General features: G+C 45.6%; 1 protein-coding gene and 1 long non-coding RNA gene across 6 annotated transcripts in view; one reads left to right on the top strand and one right to left on the bottom strand.

Annotated features, from left to right (window-relative positions):
* The window catches only part of LOC135386155 (uncharacterized), a 113140-nt gene that overhangs the window by 74236 nt on the left and 17083 nt on the right, over window positions 1-21821 (top strand). The gene's annotated exons all lie outside the window — the stretch shown is intronic.
* LOC135386154 (semaphorin-5A-like) overlaps window positions 1-21821 on the bottom strand; it is a 132176-nt gene that overhangs the window by 98646 nt on the left and 11709 nt on the right. Inside the window, exon 2 of one of the 3 annotated variants that reach the window (XM_064615917.1) lies at window positions 15589-15629. The exons of the other annotated variants lie outside the window; for them this stretch is intronic. The gene's annotated coding sequence lies outside the window, so the exon portion shown is untranslated. The remainder of the gene's footprint in view (window positions 1-15588; window positions 15630-21821) is intronic. 3 annotated transcript variants of the gene reach the window in all.

Below are 21821 nucleotides of genomic sequence, written 5' to 3'. Positions count from 1 at the left end.
GCTTTCCGATGTATATATGTTACCCAGGAAAACATCCCACATCATCATCATCATCCACTCATCTGTGTTGTTGTTGTTGTTACCCAGCAGTAGCAGTAAAATGGTAGACTCTATCTGACGATCTGCATACCTTCCGAGGGCAAAATAAGAAAACACCGAATTCGCTTGCGTGGTTCTTCTAGAAACTCACTTTTCAACATGTGGACCAACAGTAGGAATTCTCATTTAAAGCTGTGGGAAGGATTTGAACACTAAAGAAAGGAGGTAACGAAATGAAATAGCAGCAGAATATTTTCTTGAGAATGAGTACAGCGCGTACCTTGGCAATTAAAGATCACTCGTGAGCATGTTCACCCATTCTCACTCATGCTCAATGTGGTGAATGAACTGAGCATCAGTGAGCAAACGGATAGCAGAATGGGAGATGGGAGAACGGGTGTCACAAGTGCCGACCTCTGGTAGAGTATTCATCCGTATTTATGTAAACGCCGTAGAGGGTACAATATTTAGATGTTAAAAAGTGTACACAGAGATGCACAATAGCGTGTCGGCGTTGTTGGTGGAACAGACGAAGCTGTGTACCGTTGATGTTGACGAAAAAATAATATACAGGGAGAGACCGTTGTACTTGTTCTGCCTCCATATCTTTATGGTATCAAGCAATAACGATGTGCACCACTCCACATGCTTTTTCAATTCTTGGATTTTACGCGTTGCTCGTTGCCCACGGGAGCGCGTGGACAGCTACAGTTTGCATAAAGCTCAAATCACCGAGGGAAAATTAACAAAAGAAAATCATACACCTGCCTGTTGCGCAGAGAGAGAGAGAGAAAGCTACCAGCTTTCCACGTGAACCTTCATGGAAAAGAACAATATCACGTAGGGCACGTTCACAAATCCTTTCTAGCCCACCATACAGCTACTTTCACTGATCTGGATTGAGTCGCATGAGTAGTCAAAGCATACTGAAAATGGAAACTGCAGAACGTGGAAAAGTATACCCCGACGGTGATTTTCTTTCTGAAGTCTCTCTATCGTCAAGCCAACACCTCAGTTTGCTTTGCCAACAACGACTGCACAAAAGGCGTATGTGGTACGTAAAAGAAACACAGTACATCGACCGCAAACAACTGCTACATCGTGAACGTAAACTCTCTGCACCGGGTGGAGAACGCTACCCCATATACCCATATAGCATGAGGGGTATGATAATGACGATAAAAGAATGGGCAGAATGGAAAGAAAGAGTCCAGGGGGGTGCATGCGAAGACGTCGACCGCAAACCTCACGCGGTTCGGTTGATAGGCATTTTTGAGGCCCCTTGAAGAGCGTGAAACGGGGACGATGTTGGAGTGCCTTCTTGAAGGTGATTACCGTACGAAGACCTCGCCGCCATTGCAATCGGTTTCTGCGACCGCAGTCACTTCACGGGCTTTCTTATCCAACCGTCTCCGCGCGATAGCAACGAAAGGTCGTTGCGAACGAGCACCGAGTGTTTGCGCTCACTTGATGCGATAACGTGCGCCGAACGTAAAGAAAGGGCCGAACTGAGATACTGTACACACACACACGTGGGCACCCTAGGAAGAAGTTATCGGCGAGGTGCTGGTGATAAACGGCGCAGCTTATCAATGAGGGATTGTTGCGAGTTGTGACCGTTAGTAGCACTAGCGTAACCCTGAGGAGGTGAGTGAGTGAGAAACCGTGTATATGTCGAGCTGGAGAGAGAGCGAAGAAGTGATAAGTTGTGCCGATGAGACAACAAAGCACTTGTGGCACTAAATATTGTTTTGCGACCTTCCTTATTGTTGTTCGCAGTTAGGGTTTGGTGCAATACAACCAGGTACCACTGCTTCTGGTAATCGCATTTTTCGTATCTATTTGCGTTAACTTTTTTTTTATATTCCGTGTTAGCGCCGCGAAGCAACTGTGGTTATGAGCGGCGTACAGTTGTGGACAGATGGAGAGAGGGCAGCAGGAAGGAATGGGGGATATGGGGTTAGTATGCGTCCTGGGCTGACTTCAGGGGGAACTATGCGACGGCATTCGTCTGGAAAGTCTTCGGAAGACCCCGGGAAAACCTCAGACTGCACAGCCGGTGGTAGGATTCGAACCCACCACCTCCCAGTCTCCAGCACGACCTTGGCTACCACCAACGACGCCTTATTTGCGTCTACTCAAAATGCACTTCCCTCATCGGAGTACTCTGTTTGGCGCACTATGACCTTAGCTGTCCGTGCACAATTAAAACTTCGATCATCATCATCATCATCATCATCATCGTACATAGCTTGAGGCACATTTCAGAATCTGTGCTTCAGATATGGGCTGAAGCCAGTCCACTTCTTTGACTTCTTTAGACGATTGTGTTATACAGCAAGTGCTGCGGAATTCGGTGCATGTTTTGCATACTTTTTGCGCACCTAAAAACATTTAAAAGACGTCAGAAGACACACGGATAATGCCTGAGCGGATAATCACTCCTCCATAGACTGACATTTTAAAAAAGAGGAGAGAGTAGCACATCCGTTTTCACGGCTTGTCGAGCAAACAGGATTGCAAGCTAGAACAATACTACGTATAGATGAAACAATTTAGTACGATACAAGCGACAGGCGTCATTCGTATTAGTAACACTTAAAAAGAAAAGTGCGTTTTTATCGTTCTTTTCTTTTTCTGCACATTACCTAATTAGCGCAATATATGGTTTTAAAATGCGCATCTATGATACTTCTCTAGCAGTTATCCCGTGGATCACTTTTTAACCACCACGCGGCGCTGGTTACTGGTTATTTCGCTTAGAAAACATGTGTTAAAAATGAGAAACGCGTCTCATAAATCTGGACAGCAGTTCCTTAATGCCTCCTGTTCCCGCCATAATTCATGGCCATTCCACTTCATAAAGCCTACGCGTTTATAACTGGTTGGCGGCTAAGCGTTTAAATACATAATCGCTCTATCCGATAGGGACTAGCTTGCTATACCATGTCTTGTTCCAGGGAGACACGAAATTTAACTTGTGCCGGCTCTCCGTGTTACCTATGAAGCGTGAGTGGAAGTTCAAGTGCATAGGAGATTAGAGCAGTGCACTGGTTGAGCACGGAAAACGACGTCCCCCCCGGACAACGCTAATGCGATGAGGTTTATCGCTCACATTTTCACGACATTTTCATCTTCATTTCAATTCTAATCCTGTATTCTGCAGGTTGTTCGAATTTCATCTTGCACTTGAACTTTTTCTGTTTTGAAACCTCATGTACTCACATAAGTCTCATTCGAATGTTGTAAAATTTAAAGGAAATGTGGTTGACTTTACGCCACGTTTGACGGGCCCATTTCTGTTTCACTACTTCTGCGTTTTCTTTTATTTTGTTACCGATTCTAAACTCGTAAGCGGTTGATGATGATGATATTAGCAAGAGGTAAATTGAGACGCGAGTCGCGTCAAGGGAAACGCAACGACTTAATGGAAGGCTGGAGAAAGGAATTGTGCGCAGTTTTCTTTTTCGGAAGAGATGTCACGTGTTCATATGAAAAGTTTTACATTTTATGACCGAAACGAAACCTGGCGTAAACGTCACTGTTCTGTCCCATTGTTTCGTACTCCTCTCCTTATATATCTGGCTTTCATGAGAGGTCATGATAGACTTAAAATGTGAATTCATATTCGCAAAGCCTTCCTGGCCTTCCTGGATTGTTGCAACTCCGTCGAGCATCCTTAACAGCCTTCGAAGACATCTGCCCTGAGCGCTATAGTGACCCTGCTGGTTCCCCTGCTAACCGCCTCTGCTAGAGTTTTTATGTACAGTAAACTTTTCTGCATGTGTATCCGCTGAACTGTGAGATCAACGTCGTCGAGAGGTTGAAGTTGACAAATTAACTCCTGCGTCAGTTAGGGTGTCGTGATGAGAACCATAGATAAAATGAAAATGGTCGGCTACACTGCGTCCAGTCGCAATTTCTGTAAAAAAATATAAAAAAGAAAAAGAACAATCTGCAGACTGTCGAAAAATGCGGGAACCTGCTACCTAAGGTGCTTGACGCCTTTGTGCCTCCCATGCACAGCGGTATAGCACTGGATGTAGCCGTCGCACCCGGACGGACAGGTCTATGCCTCATCCTTGAAAGAGCACCTGTTTCTCGAGACATCTTCTCTGAATACAAATTACGAAAAAAAAGAAAAAAAAACACGACTACAAATGTGCCGCTCACCCCTAACCTTGCCCACGTTTCTCACATATCTAACGCTTCTGTGGGCAGCACTGAAGAATCCCAGCCGCGTCTAATGTGTGTAAACATTTCTTCATTTTTGAATGATACAGGATACTCAGAAACGTGTGGGCGACTTGATGTGACTGGCAGCTGCTTTTATAAGGAATGGGGTGCCCTGAAATCACGTGACACCAGCAGACTAATGTTTCCTGAAGTGAATACTGCGCTTCGGAACAGGTACTTCGCATTACATTACGCAAGACACTTTTCCCTGACACTTTTCTCACAAGTACAGCTTGGGACAAAAGTTCACGGAACACGGTCCTGGCACATTTCTTTATCGGGGAGGTCCCCTGCCAGCTATCAGGAAGAGATCGAATGAGAAACGGGTGACTTATATCCATCTCTCAGTAGTACTTGTGTCCGCTCTTGTTCGCCTCTAGGATGTCACTGCAATGCCGACGTGCGGCACCTTTGTGCTGCGTAAACCAGCTCCGGTGGCGCAGCGGTAACGCGTGCGCTTGGAGACTGGGAGGTCCGCGGTTCGAATCCGCGGGCCGGCTGTGCCGTTTGGAGTTTTGCCTGGGTTTCCCTCAGATGTGTAATAGGCGTATGCCGGCACAGTTCCCCTGAAGTCGGCCCATGGACGCAGCTATCCTCCCCCCGAGCGGATTCCGCTCGGTCTTCCACTTCACCCTTTCCTCTCCTCCTCTCCACCACCTTTCCCTTCCCGAGAAACATGCCGCCTAATCAGGCAGGCAGACCTCTCGGGTTCCTCCAAACGACACTCCTCCTCCTCCTGTGCTGCGTAAACTTTTGTTCCAAGCTGTGCTCATGTGCAAAACGCAAAGCCTCAGAAGTATTCCTTCCTCGTTCCTTATCCTTTGCTTTGTCTTGTCAAAATCAAGACGAAAAAAAGAAAAAAGAAGCATTTGACAGGTATTTAGGCATTCATGATGACGATGAGGCAAGAGTATATAGTACTGCTTGCTTGAAAAACACGGAACTGAGGAATTTCCTTGACAGTCATTCATTATCATGTGCCTTTCACGTGCTTTGATGTAATCATATAAGCGGAGACGGAAATATTGAGATTTTGTTCGGTATTCTGCCCTCTACCTTCACAAGAAATGTCTGAGGTACACATCAATACGGTTGGTGCACAGTTATCTGGCGATGTCAAGCCACCAATTATCGCTGCGGTAGGTGCACTAGTTAAGACCATATTTTTGTCCCTTCCTTGACTTAGCCTTCACCACTTGGCACCCCTGGCAAAACGATTACTGAATTGCTCGATACCTATCTAAAGATTACGCACATCAGCATTGCAATCGCGCACATATCGTGCACCGAATTATTCATGTAAAACATCACCGTGACCTGCAGCCTCAGTCGCGAATGCACTTATAAGGATGGAATGGAATATCTGTTCGCATAACTTCCACGTGACTATAGCGGCATGTCGACACCGAAATAAAATGAAATAAATGTTAGACGCACGGATTGCCACCTATAGTCGAACGCTTTGCTAACCCCATATCGTTCAAATCAGCCCAACATGGCCTTACGGTATCAGGGAAGTTTCCAGGTGATTGATCAAGGTCACAGACTATGCACCCTTCTGCGGTGATTACCGCCAGTGTCGCAAAGTTAATACAGAGAAAAGTCGCTGAATTTAGCCGATTATGCAAGAGGATTAGCGGACAGTGAACGTAAGTCACGATTAATAAGTGGGTTTATCAGCGTATTTCTAAGTTTGTGGACGAAAATGTGGCGCGTTAGCAGAAACGCCGAAGGCAGTGATTCTTTAATTTGAGTAATGAGTTGTGTAGTTGTGCGATCACCTTATGTGCTAAAGCAGAATCATTTTCATAAATCAGTCGTTTTCCGTGTCATCATCACGACAACGCGTGATACTGGAATGTCGAACAGGTACGGCAAATAAATGATTCCTACGACATGGGGTGTTTCACATCTGGGTAGGAGTTGGAGCACCGAACAGTTGTACTGGAATAGTTTCGGTTTTACTGAGGCCAGACTCATCGGCATCAGCATCATGTAATGGAGCGAATAAAGCATGGAAGACACTGCGTAACTTTCTCGCAAAGGGGTAAACAAGTTAACCAACCCCCACATAATTGATATCGGCTGTCTTTTTCTGAGATGGTATTCATATATAGTGACGCTTGGCACTGCGTCCTGAAACTTCATCTTACGCTCGGAGATCCTCAGCTGCAGACCCAGCGGGTTTCCCTACGTGCGCGACGGCCACACAGTGTACATAGGAGACCAGGACGTTCATTGCGTATGCAAACCACACGCTGAGCTACGAGCACAAGTCGAGGATGCCGCCTCAATCCGATATATGGCCCCTACGGGCAGGCGTACATAACATGAGCGAAATACACGCAAAGCCCTTGTCAAAAAGCGCTGTTCATATCATGCACTGCTGCAACAGCAGATGCATGCACGTCACGGTTGAGTTTTACTACCCTTTCGACCATGCCCATAAAACGGGGAGACATATCAGACTGCAAAGGTGTTTCGCCGTCTTAGCGCTTTCTCGGAACCTTCTGTTTAACTTACGTGCTTCGCGTTTGTAAACAAGACGCCGGGTTTTATGTTTGTTCCTTAGCCGTTCGCGTGGCAGGATGTACAAGAAACCGTGGGTGATTTCACGCCATCAGAAATTGGAGATTACTATTATTATTTTTCAGACAGTGAATGGGATTGCATTTGAGGGTTTCTTCTTGTTTCGAGATAATACGGAATAGCTGGGAGGGACACAGCGAAGGCTTTGTGTAACGACGAAGGAATGATAAGCCAGGTGTGGAAACAGGAGTAGAACAAAGACATGTTGTCGACGCTTTGAGAGGGCAAAAGACTGATATGACGATGGACTAATTTAGCTCTCGGTGGCTTTTTCAACATAATATGAAACAGCTGATGCAGATACAGGATTGGTTGCGCTGAATGTGCGGCTTTACGTTCTGGTTATTTTCTCTTTTATCGTCGCACAAAACTTACTGTCGTCTCGTCCATTGTGGTAAATAGGATCTATACATTCATAATAAACAGTTGTGGGCTTCTGATGTTGAACGCTTTCTGATATTAACCAACATATTACGATTGCGTATGTTATGGTCGATCGATAGGCTCACAATACGTACGTGGTTTGCCAAGGCCTATTTTGCGTTGTGATAGCGAACGTCACAGATTTGTATGCGACCATAAAGCTGTACCTATATTGGAAACGGAGAAAACAAAAACATTGTGATTTGGGCTCCAATCCATATTATACTTTGCTTTCGTGTTATGGCATCACCGCAGCACGTCCTTGTTAGGAAATCGGTATAGATGAATCTGCCACTGAGCCATGAGTATGTTCCCACCATCATGACCACAACGACCACCACTGACCCCGGTTGGAATCATGGCACTCGCTGTGCCGTCCGGTTTGTTTCTCTCAGATTGTAAGGCAAATGTCGGCACAATTCTCTACGAAGTAGACCCAGGACGCTCCTCCTTCCCCTCGAGCAGGACGCCGCCATATCAGGCAGTCGACCAGTTAAAAAACAAAACAAAGAAAACAAGGTGAAAAAAGAAACCATCACCACCACTGCTCCCAAGAAGAAGAATCTCCAAAGCAATTGTTTACTTACCATAATAATCGGTACTGTGATTGTGGTGACGATGGCAATAGCTTGCAATTAATGTCATTAATATTTGGGAGTAGATTTGCACGAATAATAGTTATTAAGCATAATAACCGTCATCTACTGTAATTACCCTCTGAGGCATTCATTGTTCCACAGCACCATGACTCCAGTTTCTGCCATTCCTTGAGATGGAGAAAGGAGAGACGAATGAACAGGCCCTCACGGACAATGAAGTTACCGTAATTTAAGTACCAGATTTACTAAAATATCTGATTGATCGATTTAAAGAAAAATAAAATGGAGTTTTTAGCTTCATTATATGAGGCTAGCAACTCCGCATCACTTGCAGTGTCTAAAATGACTAAAAAGTCTCTCGGAAGGTCTTTTACTTCCGTTGCATTCTTCGAGGTTCATTAACACAATTCCGGAATACGTTTTTGGGCGAGAAAGAAGAAAGAAAGGCAGCGAAGCAGGAAATAACAGCGTACAACAACAACAACCTTGCACTATGCACCGCCCGTTTGTGTACACAGGAAGGACAAAGCGCACGCGAGCGACCGCAGGCTTCCTCTTTTACGCATCTCGTTTACGGTTTCGGAGTCGTACCACAAGGGCGTTTCCTCACATCGTGTCGTGCCACGGCCGGGCGAACACGCGCTGTACCTTCGATCGGATGACGATAGCGCTAGTGCTTCTTTTGTGCGACACCACGCAGTCTACGACCGTGCGGAGCGGTCGCGCAGAGGACATCCTGTGGCTAGAGAGCCATTGTCTGGTATGTCCTTGCGGGTCCGATAACTGGGTACGCCGCGATAGCACGGGTCGGATTCCATATATCACATACTTGCGCTGCGCATCGCGGAGCGCTTGCGATGAACGACGTGTTCTCGGTCACGGGCGTTTATCCCAAAAGAGCTTCATCTTAGAAACGGCGCAGTGAATTTTTTTTTTCTCCCAGTGATCATGAGCAGAATTGGCGGACACCCCGAATTAGTTCACGAAAGTGGCACCACGTGGCGTATCCACCTTCAACTCTCCCTCATGTTCTTTTCCCCTTTCTTCCTATCCTTTCCCTCGTGATCTTCGATACCCCGTCGGTAATCCCGTTGCCGTACACACAACGAAGTACAATGTGTTCTTCTCGCCTAAATCTTCGAGTACACAAACAAAGCTGTGAAAACCAGTAGAGCTTGGCCCCGTCGTGTGTTTTGAGATTTTGCCAGTCGTTTTCCCCCTGCAAAGAAGTCGCATGTGACTAAATCGTCTGCGAGGTCTCCCTCGCAGTGCCAAACTGAAATTTCACGAACTTTGTTGAATGATACTGATAGCGCATGATGTGTAAAAAAGGAAGTCCGAGCTGCTATGGGAGAAAAAAGAAAGGTCCCGTACTCACCTACAAAAACATTCCGCAAGTTCAACTGAAAAATGTGATGACAGTGCTGAAAATGTGTTCTCAGAATACTCAAAGGTTTAAAAGGAATACACCTTACTGAAATGGTGTTTTCTATGTCGCCTATGAAATGATGCTCTTTGTAGACCATACCATTTAGAAGGGGTGTTTTACAAAACAAAGCATGGTGTGAAGCTAGCGCTACAAATGTGTGGTGTCATACGTCGTTTACACCGAAAGGTGAAAAAAATAATCTTATTGCTTAAGTTATCTTGCTTACAGTGAGACGGAAAGAGTGGAAACGTTGAAAAGAAGAGGCACGCTTACAGTATCCGGCCCCAAAAATTGCCACATGCGGGTACGCAAATATGGCGCATACGCTACTCTATGCATATAACGTGTATAGCAGAGTTCAGATACTCCTGGGTCTCTTAGTTCTTTCGATATCACTGAATGTGTATCCTTGTACGGTATTTCGTACCACGTTGGTTGCTTATACCAGTGTCCTCAGCTAGAAGCATTCCACTCTGTACCAAACTGCATCCCGTATATTTCCGTTCGCGCCTCTTCTCATAACGCACTCGTGCATACACATATTTCCCATAAACACATTTAGGCAATGTGAGTTTTTCTTCATGTGTTCCTCAAACTGTAAAGAAACTAAGGGCTCACAATAAAAATGTTGGAAATTGCTAGTATGGGTTACGAGGCTCCCCCGTCTATGAAGACGTCACAAACACTTCCCGCGTCTCGGTTATGTGTTAACGAGCGCTTGCGTTCGTATATCGCAGCTCGCGTATGGTCTTCCACATAAAATTTTTTTCATGGTGCAATAAAACGGTCGTTCGTCATGAGGAAAGCACAGTTGCTAGGTGGAACGTGATATAGGAAGCGAGGAATCCGGATGGATAGAATGTTACCTAATACATAAAGGCTGATGACCTAAAAAATCAACGAAGAAGGTCTTAACAAACTACTGTGAAGTCATAAAATAACACGTGTCTTGGTGCAACTTTATAAAGTGCAAACAAGGATATAGGAGAACTGTTTGTGGAGCAGAGCTGATTTTGTGGAGAAGTATGATCGGTAAATTTCAGTTTCATGATGTGCAACGCTACCGTTCGCATTACGTGGTAGTGTCTCTTCGACAATCATGAAACGAAGCACGCCGTCCTATTCGCTATTTATTTTTCTTCTAATTTTGTATTACTCTAAATTAAGTGTAGAGGTTACGCAAGTGAAACAAACGCAATGAAACTGTGACACAGCATAAACAAAAAGTCATCACTGTCAATTGGACTTGTGCTTCCACAAAAGGACGAGGCAATATTATCGGTGCGTACTGATGCTCCCCCTGGTGGTGGTGGTGGCGTGCTATTTCCCCTGAACAGCAACAAATACTCGTACATGTAGTGACAATGATTGAGGAAATTTTCAAACTAATTTGTGGCTCACGACCACTGGGCACTGGTATGACAGCGCAACACATACCCATGCACGTGATTCGCAATGAGCAACCGCCGCGATTAATCGCGCATGAGCGCCCCGTGTCCAGATATCAGTGCACAGAGGTACAAGTAGTCACAATACCGGCTCAATTAAGTTAAAGTGTACAAACACCACCACCACCATCACCACCACCACCACCACCACCATCACCACCAGCACCACCACCACCATCAACAATCTTGGATGTACGAATTGCGGAAGACAACTAGGCCCTGCCCTGCCACCCCAGCGCGCGTGTTCTTCGTTTTAGATGGCTAATGCAATCGCTCCTGCACAGTCAGAGCAATAAACCGTCGTGTGTTCCAGCTGGAGTCATTCTTTCCCCATATGTCTCCCAACATTGGATATATGCAGAGTTGTACGTAACGCGTTACTAGTAATCAATTACTTTTTTCAGTAAATTTTAACGTAATCAATTAATTTTGTGAGCAAGTAATTTTCCAAGTAATCTGATTACAATTTTCGGTAATCAATTATTGAGTAATCGATTACTTTTTTAACCTTCTGTCAACAATGGCAACACTTTTCAGCAAGCCCGATCTTCGACTGAAGCAATGACGCAGGGGTCACTGTGACGGCCGTCTCTAGTCCTCACGTGTTCCATGCAGACCACAGTAATACGATAATTCCTTACAACCGCCACCTACTAGAGCAACAGTAACAATAGTAACAAAACGAAGTGGATGTTTCAACGCCTATACGGTCGTCCTCATTTGGGACAGGAGGCGAGACAATTTAAAAGTAACGGGAAAAGTAACGCGTTACATTTTTAATCGGTAACGTATTACATTTTTGATGAAGTAATTTGTAACAGTAGAGAATTACTTTTCGCGCAGTAGTAACAGTAATGGTAATCAATTACTTTTTTCGAGTAACGTGTACAACTCTGGATATATGTATACTGTATGGTCTGATGTCGATGGTTTCTAGTTGACGCGAAAGTATATGTCGTTCCTTCGTGTAGCGTTGGCAGGTCATGAGTAAAGCGCGCAAAAGAGACCAGTGCCCCTTAGAAGGTAGATGAAGGACAGCAGTGCGTGACGCTGCTGCACGATATATTGGCTGCACAGTTGGCGCCCCCCCCACCCAAACGTTCTGCCTCCCCCTCCCCCCCCCTCTTGGGAAAAATCCTGGCGGCGCTCCTGTCCTCACCCTATACCGCTTTTGAATGACGCGTGGCACAGCGTCAGCCACATGCAAGATGTGCACGGGAGTTTCTCAGAACCTGCATCTGTAGGTGTAAAAGACTGCAAGCGCAAAAAACGGCACAGACCACAGCAGAGGAAACAAACAAGCGCTAGTTTGTCTCCTCTGCTCTGTCGTCCGTGTCGTCTCTCCTTTTTTTTTTTTTGATAACTTGGGATATTTTCGAGTGACACTAAGAAATATTCATCAGCTCAGCGATGTTCAATGAAGAAACCATATCGAGAGGAGGATAGTAGCTTAATACGAAGCTTAACACGATCTCAGAGATCGTGTGTGTTTCGTGTTTTCTTTCCCCTGTCTCTGGGTTCCCTTCGTATTATCATGTACCAGCTCGCCTGCGCCCTTGCACTTCTTCCGAATAGTAGCTTATTCTACACTGTGCCTTCAGAAAGAAAGGGCTCATAACTTTCGAGTATTTTAAAGCAAGAATAAGATGAAGAGTAGCTATACATTGTTGCGCTTCAGCGCTGGTATCTGCATCTGAATGGTAGCCAAACATTTGGAGGAGCTGCAAAGCACACCGGTGTAAGGCAAACAACGTCCGGTATAGACACTACACACCCTTTTCCCTTCCTAACACACTTTCGGTGTTGAAGATTGAGATAACAGATATCCATCAATAAAGAGCACCTTGACATCTCTTCGGCTGACGACGTGCAACCCGTTATGCTGCCCGCCGGTCTGAAAGGGTTTCGCAGATTCCTTTTGAAGTGCAACTCAAACAAGCGATCGGTTCACCATCTGCGCTATACTCAGACGTCTACATGGCTAATAGCGTCCTTGCCAACGCATGCCTCGAAGCCATTTTATTGCTCTCGACGACGAACCCATAAAGGCTGTGCTGTATGGGCTATTGAAATACGACCAGTCAAAAAAAGGGTTTTGTGGTTCGCTGGAACTATAATGACTCGAAGTCGAAATACCGATACCACTCAAAACTTTACCGTTGTCGTTCCAGTTTCGTTGCCTTTCCGAGCGTGAAAGGGCATGTAAACTGGGAACATTGTCGGCGTTCGCCCTACAACATTTCTTTTTTTCTTCTTTTTTTTTCGCCGCCATCTTGGATTTTTGTTCCGTAGTCCCCACGCGCCATAATTGTTAGAATTGAATTGAGGAAAAGGCTTGTCTCCGTACCGCTTTTCAGTAACAGTAATTGTAGTAGATTTACACGTGTCGTGAGTCAGCTGATAGTGCGGCGGCATGCTGCACGCGCCCCAAGGTAGGACTGCGGATAATTTCGGCCGCCTGGGGTTCTAGATTTTGACGTGCGCCGGAAATGTCCGACACATGGTGCTGGAAGCACACACACACGCACATAAATGGGATGATTATGTGGTGGAAGCAATGTCCGATCGCGGTAGTGCATTTCACAAATTTACTAGCGTAATGAATTCATCAGCATATACTACGCGAAATGGACCACTGATTAGAGAAAGCTTTCCTATCATCTCCTCACCTGAACACAATTTTGATGAATTGGACTGGACTGAAAAGAAAAATATGAAGATTGCGGTTCCAGGAATGTGGAGCAGTTTTAATTAGTGACCGGCTTTCGTGCAGACTCTGCATACAGGAAAGAATCCTCTCTTTGTAGTTTCTTGTCGTTCCGGTACTACTTTCAGCTCAACTGAGCGATTTTCGTCTTCTGATAAAGCGAGCTTCGTCTGAACTAATTTCCCTTCTTTCTTTTGTACGACGCAGGCGGTGGGATGTTGGTATATATTGCACGTTACGATATGCATGGTATGTATTTACAAATGGTTGGTACTCGAAAAAAAAAAAAAACACTAAAACACGGAGATGTTGGCTATATCAATATGGATGGAGGCAGTCTCTCTTTATCACGCCCATTGTACACTCGGACAATCCACTTTCATCAAGAAGCCTTCATTTCCCAGGTTGCCAGACAATAACCGTACCCTCCTGCAAAAGAACCCTGCATGTCTCGATGTCATTCAAACGGCTGTGGACGACCGTGTGTCGTTCAACACCGCTCCACAAACGGAACATATTTCTTAGAACGACAATAAATCGCAATTGGTATATCGTAAAAAGACGCGAGGAAAAGAAAGGACGCTTTCTCTGGCCATTAGTAAACGTGCCATCGTGTCGTGGGAATGTTTGTCGAATAACTCAACACTTTTTTGATATGACGGCCATAAAAACGGGAGGGGTTATATTCGCCAGCTGGGATGCGTTGATATTGTACTGATATCGGGCTAGTATAGAAAGGAATAGCCATGCGGATCACGCTATAAAAAACACGAAGCTGGCCGTGGCTTCCTTTCAGTTCGAACTGTTCGTTCAAAGGGGTTGTTGTTGATCTTTGATGTGTGTTGAACGAGTTTGCTATTTTTGCTCTTTTTTTCATTAGTGAAGCGGCTTCTTCTGAGTGCTTTTGATTGTATTGGGAGAAGCTAACTAGAACGAATGCAGAACGAGTGCCGCGAGAGGGGGTATTTAAATTGAATAATGGCAGTTGAAGAACAGGACCGAACAGTGGGATCTTGGGAAATGGGATTCCTTCAACTGCCGTTATTCAATTTAATTGTGCATCTGGGCGTTTTGAGTCTTGTGTGTCTGTGTGTGCGTGCGTGTTGTGTTGTGTTGTGTCGTGTCGTGTCGTGTCGTGTTGTGTTGTGTTGTGTCGTGTCGTGTCGTGTTATGCTCGTCTTTCTTTGTTTCACCGCCTCATCTACTACTACGCTGCGAGAGAGGGAATGACCGGGATTGGTTGATGACAAAATGGAAATGGAAAGTATAAGAAACTAAAGAAATGGAAGAACTGTGAAATACGGCTCAAAAGCAAGTAATATTAATAATAATTTTTGACGTCAATTATTACTTTATTACCAATCAGTGACGCGCTTCGATCATTTCCGCACTTAGGAGCATAGACTGGGAGGTGGTAGGTTCGAATCCTTCCATCGGCTGTGCTGTCTGAGTCTTTTTCCCTGGATTTTCCCGAAGACTTTCCAGACGAATGTCGGCCCAGTTCCCCCTGAAGTCGGCCCAGGACGCATACTAACCCCTCTGTCCCCCACTTCTTCCTGTTGTACTCTCTCCATCTGTCCACGTCTGTACGCCGCTCATAGCCACAGTAGCTTCGCGGTGCTAACATGGAATCAAAAAAAAAAAAAAGAAACTTAGGAGTATAATGCGGTGTTCTCTGCAGACGCTGGTAAATATTGAAAACGCAACATAGTAACGTTATATAGGAGAACCGATGAAAAGCTTTGGAATATCTACCTCTTCGTCAAGGACTTCTACTGAAGATAACATCCGTAGTTAAAAACAAACGAAAACTAAAGAAAGAGGGAGAACAGAAAAAAAAACAAAAAAACTCGCAAGTGGGGTGGCTCTGATCGGACATCTCGTTCCTTACGAATGGTTCGGCATGTCCCGAAAGATAGCAGCGCGTACTCGGCCTCTCGTACATAAATCTATCAGCAATCGCTTCATCAGTATAGTTCCAGACGCAGTAAGTGCCCATCCCACTAATGAGAACCGTAAGTTAAAGCTTTCTATGCGGGCAGTGCGGTGCAAATGAAGAGAAAATGCCGCCTTTCTTACACAAGAAAGGACTTGTGCTAATATGAGCTCGCTCCTCACCTAAAGTAAAGCAGGGCGTGGCCTTCTTCAGCACGTTCAGCCTGAAAAGAGAGCAAACAGAAGCAGCGTTGCAGACTGTCGCTTCCGGTTCCGGATGCCCCCCCATGTTGTTTTATAGCCATCTATTTACTCATCAGTTCCAATCTGACGAATAGGAAAGGGCTTCGAGCTACATAAGGTGAGGGGCTGACAGGATAAAGAAACGATACATTGAGACAACCTTTTGGCAACAATGACAGAAGTGCGATCTCCGCCAGCGGATGATGATGTTAGTTGGCGGATAACGTAAGATGGAGTATGGGACAGAGGAGAATATGGCGGATGGCAGGAAGACGGGGAAGACGATCCACATGTTTTGCTAGCTCTAATATGTTACACGTTTGCTAAAACGCGTTAAAAGCGTACAAATATAAAGTACGTCGTCTCCAACGAATGTTCAAGCAACATGATCAGTGTGCGAGAAACACTTCGATAAACATTCGAGCGCACTACGTTGTCTCTCGGAAGCGTCATGCGCCCGCCTAAGCCAATCACAGACGTCTTTAGAATGGTGGGCGGAGTTGACCTATAGGAGTTAACTTGCTCCGAAGTACAGCTACTGCACAGCGGTATCCGACATGGAGATAACGTGGTTTGAAGGAGACTAGCGGTGGCGTAGACAGAAAAATGTTTCGGGATGTGGGTTCTATAGGGACTTTACATGGGGGAGGAGGATTTCACCCTTGTTTCCCTCGCTCCCAAATGCACCACCAAAGGTACGCTTTCGAGTGGGGTTTGAACCCCCGATCCGCCTCTGGCTACGCCACTGGAGACTAGTACTCCAGCGGAACCACGTTATAGGGTTAAAATGTATCTGACGTGCAACCTTAGTTGACTATTCCGGAAGCCAGAAAGTACTGCTGCGTTCTAGATTTGAACCGTTCCTATGAACAGTTGAACAGTCTTATGAAGGTTTGCGTGTGTTTGGCCCTTTATATATTCCAGCCTCAGAACAATGACTTTCCATCACTGTTCTTATATTTGAGAAATGAAACCACAAGATCTAGCTAACTTCTTATAATGCGTATTGTGTATGAACCAAAGTTACTACCGCACAAATTGTGGCCTTCTCGAGTACATTGAAAGTCAGGTGCACTGCCAAAGTGCTGCGGTGCCTATTTCACCTGTGTTCTAAGTCCTATAGCCCTATATCCAATAAGGGGGTACAAAAACGAGGAAGCTATCATATTCAGAGGTTAAAGTGAAAATATATACCACGCTAATTAAGTAACCCCGACGCTACATCAAACGGTGCTTCACGTTAACCAACTCCATCATATCCCGTCGAGTGATATACCGAAGCGTACCAAAAATACCCTCTAGACAACAGCCCTGGTTCCAATAAACCCCACCAACCGGCCTCCCCACAATTGAAGAAACAAGACACCCATCAGCAGACCATCACAAGGCCTCTCTCGTCTCCGAGTGTACATATGCAGTTCATTTCTGCGTGGCACCCATCAGCAGGGGTATGTGTTTGCCACAGTTGAGGGTATCCTTGGATGGCCATCTGGAAGAACAAATCTGTCTCCTGTCACGGAGGAGAGGAAAGAGCGGAAACAGCAGTCCCTGAGGAGGACTTCCTCTATGCCGTTTCCGTTCTTGTGCATGTGCTGCCTCTACGGGAGAACTTTGTTGTCATTGGTGCTGTGGTACACTACCGGTGCACTGGGGCATCAGGTAACTCCGGTTATATCCGGAGAGTAGGAACTTGCGATCTAGCTATCTTGTACGAGGACATATATGTACACTCAATACGTGCAACTCAGTCCAAATGTACGTTACTTATACAGAGTGCGTGTCAAGGAGCGGGCACACATGTTTTCAAAAGTCGTTGTTCATTTTTCCTTCAAAAACTGCTCTGCTTATACCTTTTTGCGGTTTCGCCTACTTCGACGTCATATTATTTTAACAGCCAGCGCCAGCCCTTTGAGCTTTCATAATGAATGTGGTTGATTAATGAAAAAATTGTTAGTGGTGTAAATTAGGAAATTGTAGAATAGACAACAACAACAATAGGTGCTGACGGTGAGATGGGGAGTTTCACCGCTGCGGTGTGGTACCCTACCCCATTGCGCGTGGAACATTATATGAAGATGATGAAGGAAGGATGAAATCACGATAACACATTAAAGCGTCTGGAGCAACCTATAGTGGACGACAGGAAGTCAATGAACAGGTGAAGAACCCGACGATGGAGCACAGGATCTTCATAGGGGCGAGTGAGTGCAGCTAAGTTGAGCGGTCTCTTGCTGATACGAGCAAGCTTATCACACAGTATCCGCCTTTGGAGCAGAGTACAGAGGGCACAGTATCCAGAGCACAGTATCCGCAGGTGGAGCAGAGGCTTGTGTCACAGTATCTGATCATGCATTTGAATTCTGGGGTGAAAGCCACTGTGAGGCGGAGTCTACGCAGGAGGGAGGTAGAACAGAGCCCTGAGGATGAAACCCGCAGAAACAGAAACCACAGCGAGCTTTTGTGCTGCAGCATATGGAAGGGGCAAAATCTGCGTGCGTCCGGCGAAGTTTCCATGCGGCCGCTTCTTCGTCTCCCTCTCACTGTGTCCCTCTCTCGGCTGACTGGCTGTTCCCCGAATGGTGCTGCACCCCCGTTCTATGCTGACGGCCAAAGTGTCGCTATCGCGCTTCTTTCTATTTCTTCTTTGCATAGCTCTACTTTGTAGATTGGACGTTCTGGGTACGACAACGAAGATAAGGTTTACTTTTGATTTATCGCGTTACTGAGCGGGGGTTCATCACACTTCCCGGAACGGCATCAAGCACATTGAGATGGGGGAGGGGGGGGGTATGTTTATTGAAACAAAAGGAAAGGTTAGTCATTGAGAGGGATTGAACACAGCGCAGAGGGGGACATAAAGCGGCCGGGCATAAAACGAAACTTCGTAGGACACACGGATATTTCATATTTTTCCATCTCTTATAGTACACCATAACAACAAGAACGACAACAACAATAACAACTTTATTTTCAGATGATGAATGGGGAGTTTCATCTAGTGAACCCATATGAGCCTGCTGTGTTTTCCATTTTTTTGCCCGTTAGAGACCTCAGGGCTCTGCTCTACAATTTTCTAAGTTAAACCACCTACCCATTTTTATTAAGTAACGAAATTAATTATGAAGGTTCACTAAGGCCAGCGCTGGCTGCTAGAGCTATATTACGCCAAAGTCGGTCATATAAATAGGTATATGGAGCGGAGTTTACGGACGGAGACACCTCATCCCATACCAACAACCCTGTCTCTCGCTGCTTCCCAATGTCCTCTCCTCTCTCCATCTTACTGGAGAGCAGTCGGGGAAACAATATTTTTCATCTCCCAGGCGATCATTTCCGGCTGTATTTGTTTCACCACCGTTTCCTGACCATTCTGGAAAATCACTGTGCATGCTTATCGGGAGCAAATAACCCAAGACCAAAACAACCTGTCGTCATTTATCGCATGTAGTGTTACGGCCTCCATACACGTCTTATCAGCGGATTTCTCACACACCTGGAACACAATCTTTCGAGCAGAACGGCACTTCTCAGCAAAGTACCCGCTGTTATTTTGCACATTTTTATGCGTAAGCGTTCCGTAATCTCCCGCGGAATGTGCTGATTCTTGGCGCGTGTCCCGCACGTTGCAAGGCACGGCGAAAACACCCTGTCACAATCTGCGTTTAATTGCCTCGCACTACTGTGTCGTTACATTACTTTGGACGGGGAAAATACGGGAGCAAATTAAATGCGCTGAGTGTCCGTGTATCTATATGTTCTGTCTGTGAGAAAGTTTGCAACTTTCTCAGATATTGAAGGTACAGTATGCCGCATTTCGTGGCATACAGGCATACGTAAACTAAACATTCGAAGGGATCTTGCGCTTAACTACAGCAGAACACGCAGGGCCCGAGTTCGGTTATTTCGAGAAGGGTGAACCAGGCGAAGAGCCTCCTTTCAATTTCCCAACGTGACTACAACTTCATTCGGTTTCCTACGTACTTCTGTGGCACTTCGTCTTCTTCTTTTACCAAATCCTTCAAACATATACACACAACAGGCTAACATTTCATAACACGCGCGCTCTATATAGCATAACTAGGTTTTTATTTTTGGGCGGATTCGGCGTATGTTTTTCTGTGTTTATTGATTTTCACGAAATCGGCGTTTTTTTCGATATTTTTCCTGGCGTCTACGTGGTTTACCCGACGGTTATCGGCGAATAGAAATCGCAATGTAATTTCCGCACGACGCGCACTGAACATGGCGGCGGTTTTACTGCTCACGAAAACGCGAACGGACATTTTTTCACGATCATCGTATTTATGTGTGGTTTTCTGAAATGCATCAACAACTTGCTGGGCATGTGCAGCAATTTATCTCTGTCATGCCCTGGAACGTCCCTCTGAATTCGATGTTTTCCGAATAAAACCGAATGAGGGAAAATTTACCTGGCGTATGTTTTTCGGTGTTTTTCGATTAAAACAAAAAACGCGGAACCCTAAGCATAACGTATACTCTTGAAGGGTGACGTGTAATCTGCTGGAAAGCTAAACATCAGTTTCAGTAACGTCAAGTGCCATACGGTACAAACGATTCACTTTATTACCATAATTGATTAAATTACGGTTGATTAAGTGCCAAATTTTCTCATTCATCATCACTCCATGTATTTGTTATTGTTGTTGAGACAGTCAGTTGTGATACTGTCTCTCCCAAATCGAGAAGCGCGAACTGCAACTTGTAATTATGGTCCTATTTTGCATTTTACTTAATACGTCAATACCTCATACATACATCAAACATCAGTGCCTCATACACTGCTGAACAGTCAATTGAACGAATTGATGAGGGCTTCTCCATCCTAATGTGCAGGCCTAACACTGCACTTTTGCACGTCCTATTCGGCCAGTGGCTCAGTTGCATGTTAAGAGCAACAGCAATCAAGTTAGATATCATTTTAAGTAATTCCCTGCTTCTTTAACTTTGCAACTTTTCCAAATCACACAATGTGACGTTGCTCACACTCTCCGTGTTGCGCAAGTAGGATAGGTGGATATGAGCAAAATGTACGTGACTTGAGGACGCGTAGCGGTAACGCAGTGTGAAGCTAAACTGTAGAGATCAACGGCGAAAGCATGTAGAAGGAAAGGGGATCGAAGTCCTCGTATCACATAAACGTACTGCACGAAGAAAAATGTGAAGGGCGATTAATGTAATTAATGCGGCGGAAATGCGTTAGCATTAGACCGCTCGTATTACCGCTGGTAACTGAACTGGGCTTCGACGCTAGTTCGAGGGAGAGAGAGACAGCTGGAGCCATAGAAGAAACAGAGAGAGAAAACCACATCGCTTAGTGTAACAAATTCAGCACGCACGCACGCACGCGCACGCACACACACACGCACGCGCACACGCACGCACGCGCGTATACATTAGATGAAGTGGGCGATTCACCCACAAGGCCAAAGGTACCAGGCCAAAGGTACCAGGCCAAAGGTACCAGGCCAAAGGTACCAGGCCAAAGGTACCAGGCCAAAGGTACAAGACCAAAGGTACAATACCTGGGGGCTTAATCGCTTCATCGTCGTTACGGTCGTTACAAGCTAACGAGTGGCGGGAAATTCAAAAAGGTGGGCACGTGACACATTGCGCGTGACGTGTACCACGGCCTTCACGTATCGCCGTGCACGTGTTTTATGACGAGGCCACCTTTTTAAATTTCCCGCACGCCTTTTTGAATTTCCCGCCACTCGTTAGCTTGTAACGACCGTAACGACGATGAAGCGATTAAGCCCCCAGAGCTTGATACTGTGGTTATCGCTTTGTGGTATTCAAATCGCAATGCGCTTGCGCTTTGGATTGCGGTGGAGAAACCCAATTCTTAACCTCTCTCGCGTTGCCCTCTTTTGCGTCCGCCGTGTGCGGCGTCTATTGGGTACGGTAAGATTGGGCCCTCTTTTCTAAAAATTCCTAATATCGTAAGGTTTTCACTTTACAAGTTAATCTATGACGTCGCTTCTTGCAGCGGCCACAACGCGCAAGAGACGTGGAGCTCCCCAGACACTTTGATGGATCTGAAAATGGAACGCGGCGTTTCCACTCCCCAGCGTGTACGTTGTCATCGCTTCAATTAGTTTTCCTCACCGAGAAGGCGAAATCCCGTACTGAGAAACAAAAACGTTCGGTAATTC

This window comes from Ornithodoros turicata, chromosome 2, assembly GCF_037126465.1.
Source record: "Ornithodoros turicata isolate Travis chromosome 2, ASM3712646v1, whole genome shotgun sequence".
Lineage (NCBI taxonomy): Eukaryota > Metazoa > Arthropoda > Arachnida > Ixodida > Argasidae > Ornithodoros > Ornithodoros turicata.
This window is presented reverse-complemented; position numbering and strand designations above follow the sequence as displayed.